General features: G+C 41.1%; 1 non-coding gene across 1 annotated transcript; it reads right to left on the bottom strand.

The window, feature by feature from the left end:
* Positions 1 to 5,022: 5,022 nt before the first annotated feature.
* LOC148568369 (small nucleolar RNA R71) lies at positions 5,023 to 5,126 on the bottom strand. The gene has a single exon (XR_015881988.1). It is a non-coding gene; the product is annotated as a small nucleolar RNA R71 (small nucleolar RNA).
* Between the last annotated feature and the right edge of the window lie 518 nt (positions 5,127 to 5,644).

The following is a 5,644-nucleotide window of genomic DNA, read 5'->3' as shown; positions in this document are numbered from 1 at the left end:
ACTTAATTAGCACACACAATTCTATCTTAAGCTAACCAAAGATTCAATTTGGGATATATAATTATTTTTTTCTGCTTAAGGCTAGTAATGTGGCAAAATATAGAACAAATGGGATTTAAAGGCTCAAAGTGGCTAACAAAGGTAATTGAAAGGGTAGGTTAAATTTGGATAAGTGAGCTAAACAATTAATGGCCTCAATCATATGCAAACATATAAATATAATAAACATTGGACATATAGGATGGATCAAAATATAGATTACAATCATAGAGAAGTAAACACACAAGAATAAAATAATTATGGTTAAATAATGTAACCATGCATAAAGGCTCAAATCTCACAGGTTGTGTGTTCTTTTAGCTCAAAAATCATGTTCCAAATACAACTTCAAGCAAATTTAACATAAGAGTTTTAATTAAAGTTAGTGAAATTTTGTTCCGAAAATAGGGTCTTAGAGGAAAACTTATTGTCTTTTCAATCAAGTAGAACATGCATGCAACTAACCTATTACTATGCAATTTATCCTATTCTACAAAAGAAAAACTAACTAAATATCCTAATTTATTGGTGTTTAGGGAAGAGAAATTACCTCCAAAAGTCAGGTACTGACCGACTTCCCCACACTTAAGGCTTTGCACCGTCCTCAGTGCCATCTGTCAGGAACAAAGGTGGGCTGGTAGCAGTATCTCCACAGTCGGGACCATCATGGCTTCCTGTGCTGGTAAAGGAAGTGGAGTCCGGGGTGTCTGAGTCCTTGAATTTTCCCATAATCAGCTCCTTGAGGTATGTGAATCGGCGCTTGTTACGACGCTCTCTCATCTTAGCTTTGTGTTCCTGCCGATCCAACCTTTCGAGTATCTGATGGAGCAGTTGGTCTGTTGTAGGTGCTTGTGGTGTTGAAGAAGGAATATCTTCAACCGGTTCAGTAGGATGACTTATGGCGGCTGGTGGAGGTCTGATGTATTTTCCGTTAGGGACATACTGATCATCCCGTGGGAGCATGGCTTTGGTGTCCCCAGCTCTGTAGGAAATTCCGGCTGCTGAGACAAGATCTGAGACCAAGGTGGGAAAAGGGAAGTTGCCCACAATTTGTACGTGTCCCATGGCATTCCGGATGTGTCTTGGTAGGTTCAGAGGTTGGTCTGTAAGGATGCACCATAGTAGAACGGCCATGTCCGCAGTGAAGGAGGACTCGTGAGTGCTTGGAAAGACGTAATGGGACATGATCTATGCCCATACGCGAGCCTCCAAAGTAAGTGCTGAAGCCGATATTCCCTTAGGGTGGGTACGATGGTATTCGTAGATCCAACGGCTGCCAGGTAGTGCGATAACTCTGAGAACGGCATCCTAGTCAAATTGGTACATTTGGCGCTTTAGTGTGGCTTCTTGAAAGGCGTCCAATCCTTTTGGAACAGGAGAAAGACCTAGAACTTTTTGAATGGCCTCTTCTGTAATGGGGACTTGCTTCTGACGGACAAAGACGGACTGCAGAGTTGGCAGGTGGAAGTTGGAGTAGAACTCGACTACCCAAGAAAGATTGACCTGCCTCGGCTGTCTCTGTAGGAAACCCCATTGTCTTTGTGCAATTTGCGGCTTAACAAAGGTAGCAATATGGTTTGGGAGGAGAAGAAGGTATTCGTTGTTGTAACTTGATGCCAGGGCATTTTGGCCAGTTTCACTGACCTTTTCTTTACTGTTTTTAGGGTAGTTTCATCCATTTCCTTAGGAAATAAGCTCGTTTTGGGTAGATATTCACTTACATCTTGATTCAAGCATACATTGTGCACTTTACAAGATTTCATGAGGATTTTGCATGAATTTAAGGACAAATTGGATGTTGCATTTCCCATGACTTGGACTAGAACTTTGATGCACTTTTTTGCTTGATTTCAGGATAAAGAAAGCAAAGAAGAACCACATTAGTGGCTACATTAGTTACACTAACGTTAACACTAATGTGGAATGGGAGTAACTTGCAAAGTTAATGAGAAAAGTAATTGCCAATAACGCTCTCGAAGCCATCATTGCCCACGCTAAGAGTCACGTTAACTAAGTTAACGTGAACTCTAACGTGGAAGAAAGGAAATGGAGCCAACGTTAGTGACACTTAACATTATCACTAACGTTGGACCAAGCTCATAAGTGGCCACGTTAGTTGCCACATTAACTTAGTTAACGTGGCCTCTAACATTAAGAAGTAAAGGGGAAGCCAACGTTAGTGACATTCAACTTTATCACTAACGTTGGCCAAGTCACAATAAGCCACGTTAACTTCCACGTTAACCTAGTTAACGTGGAAGCTAACCTGAGGAGACAAAGTGGTCGACAACGTTAGTGACACCAAACATTGTCACTAACGTTGGAAGGAACCCACACAAGCCCCAATAAGCCACGTTCACTCCCACGTTAACTTAGTTAATGTGGAAGCTAACGTGAAGAAGGGAGGTGATCGCCAACGTTAGTGAGACCCAACATTGTCACTAACATTGGAATTAGCCCACACAAGCCACTATGAGCCATGTTAACTCCCACGTTAACTTAGTTAACGTGGAAGCTAACGTGGATAAGGGAATGATGAGCCAACGTTAGTGGCACTCAACTTTGTCACTAACGTTGGAGATGGCTAGCATGGCCACGTTAGAAGCCATGTTAACCTAGTTAACGTGGACTCTAACATGAGAAATAGGGGCACATTGGAACGTTAGTGACAATGGTAAGTGTCACTAACATTCTCGAAGGTTGGCAAGCCTACGTTAAAAGAGCCACATTAACTAAGTTAACGTGGACTCTAGCGTAAGGAAGGGGGAGACTTCTCAACGTTACTGGGAAAGGTAAGTCCCAGTATCGTGTGCGAAGGGCATAGAGGCAACGTTAGTGGCAACATTTGTGCTACTAACGTTGAAGTTAACGTGGCTCTTACTTGGGTGAGGAACGTTAGTGAAAAAAGTGATTGTCACTAACGTTCTCGAACCCATATTTTCACTGAACATTAACACCACTAACGTCCTGAGCTAAATTCTCTGCCCACTTCACACTTTCTCTCTGCAAGTAAAGCCAAGCCCAATGAAGAAGAGAACTGCTTCAAACTCAAGATCCAAAGGCCCATACCCAAGACTTGAAGAGCCAACTAGAAGAACAGAAGAGTAGTATATATAGGAGTAGCTTTGAATTAAATTGGGAGAGTTGGAAATTATAGGGAGCCTCTTGGCATAGAACTACTCTCTGTATTTTACTTTCTCTGCACTTCTAGTTTCATCATGTATTCTCCATCTTTGTTTTCATTTTCCAAAGCTATGAACAACTAAACCCCTTTTATTGAGTTAGGGAGCTCTGTTGTAATTTGATGGATCAATACTAGTTTTCATTATTCTTCTTCTATCTTTTCTCTTAATTTTACTTGAAAGCTTTTGATCTTCATCCAATTGGGTAGTTATCTTGGAAAAGAAGCTATTCATACTTGGATCTCTTCTGAACCTTGAAAGAGGAATGAAGAGATCATGCTAGAAATGCTTTCTCATGCTGGACCAAATTGGGTTTGGATGGATATGTGACTATAATCCTCTCAACACTTGATTTGGGAAATGCATGTGGTATAATCAGTGACCATACTTCATCTCTTCTCATGAGCAATTGACCAAGGAATTGGCTATTGATCAAGATTTGAGAGATTGAATTACAAGAAATTGTAATTCGATCACTTAAGATTGCCAAGGAGATCAATGAGTGCATTGATTGAGGAAGAGATGAAAATAAAATTGATCCGGAGAATGCAACTTCTCCTAAGCCCGATGAACTCCCAATTTCTGATCTTACCCTTTCTCTTCAATTTCTGTTACTTACGTTTATGAGCAATTCCCCCATTCCCATTTACAATTCTACAATTTACTTTCAGTCATTTACTTCCAGTTCTTTAATTCTAGCATTTACTTTTTCTGCCATTTACCTTCCCGCCATTTTATTTTCTGCAATTCTCAACTCAAATTCTGGATTCGCTCAACTAGAACATTCATCTAATTAAAGTTGCTTGATCAATCAATTCCCGTGGGATTTGACCTCACTCTATTGTGAGTTTTTACTTGACGACAACTTCGGTACACTTGCCGATGGAAATTTGTTGCGAGACAAGTTTTCCGTGCACCAAGTTTATGGCGCCGTTGCCGGGGATTGATTGTGCATCAACAATGATTAAATTGGAGGATAACTAGATTGAGCATTTTATTTTTGTTTGATTTAATTTTCTGTTTGAGTCATTTACTTTCTGTTTTAGTTAATTTTTTTCCCTTCCCCCTACTTTTTCTTTGTTATTTACCATTCATTTCACTAACCCACTAACTATTTGATATATTGCATCACTCACACTAACAGTAATTCTGACAGATATACTTTCTGCACCTATTCTCTTTGCTTGTACTTGTTGGTTGTATGACAGGGAGAAGAAGCAGGGCTTCAACTTCCTTTGATTCTGAACCTGAGAGAACCTTCCTTAGACTAAGGAGGGAGGCTAGAGAAAAATGTGTAGTTGGTGCTGAAGAAGAGGAGGAACACTTTGAGGAATACTTTGAACCAAACATGGAAGAAAACATGGAAAACCATCGTGAAGAAGAAGCTCACAACCATGGCGGAAGAGGACGAGCAAATCATGCTGGGGAGGATAGAAGAGTTTTAGGCTCTTACATCAATCCAAACCCAGGAAACTGTGGAAGTAGCATTCAAAAGCCAACCATCCATGCCAACAATTTTGAACTAAAACCACAGCTCATCACCCTTGTTCAGAACAACTGTTCGTTCGGAGGAAGTGTCCAAGAAGACCCCAATCAACATCTAACCACCTTCCTGAGAATATGTGACACAGTGAAGTCTAATGGTGTTCATCCTGACGCCTATAGACTGCTCTTATTTCCATTCTCACTCAAGGATAAGGCAGCCAAGTGGCTGGAGTCTTTCCCAAAGGAGAGCTTGACAACTTGGGAAGATGTGGTGAACAAATTCTTAGCAAGATTTTACCCCCCTCAACAAATCAATAGGCTGAGAGCTGAGGTCCAAACTTTCAGGCAACAAGATGGTGAGACTCTATATGAAGCATGGGAGAGGTTTAAAGACCTAACAAGGAGGTGTCCACCTGACATGTTCAATGAATGGGTGCAGCTGCACATTTTCTATGAAGGGCTCTCTTATGAGTCAAAGAAGGCCGTAGACCATTCATCCGGATGATCTTTGAACAAGAAGAAGACCATTGAGGAGGCCATAGATGTCATTGAAACTGTAGCAGAGAATGACTACTTCTATGCTTCCGAAAGAGGGAACACAAGAGGAGTAATGGAGCTAAACAATGTAGATGCTCTGCTGGCCCAAAACAAGCTCATTACCCAGCAGCTGGCTGACCTCATGGTATGCGAAATCGTGATCACTCAGATTTAGATTTGTAAAATTATTTGTTCGTTCTCTCCCTGGCAATGGCACCAAAAACGGATGCACAGAACCATGGTCCAAACATAACTTCACAACTTCGCACAACTAACCAGCAAGTGCACTGGGTCGTCCAAGTAATAAAACCTTACGTGAGTAAGGGTCGATCCCACGGAGATTGTTGGTATGAAGCAAGCTATGGTCATCTTGTAAATCTCAGTCAGGCAGATAATAATTG

Source organism: Arachis ipaensis, chromosome B4 (assembly GCF_059453495.1).
Source record: "Arachis ipaensis isolate K30076 ecotype BB chromosome B4, ASM5945349v1, whole genome shotgun sequence".
NCBI lineage: Eukaryota > Viridiplantae > Streptophyta > Magnoliopsida > Fabales > Fabaceae > Arachis > Arachis ipaensis.
Note: the sequence above shows the minus strand (reverse complement) of the source record. Positions and strands in the feature narration are given on the sequence as shown.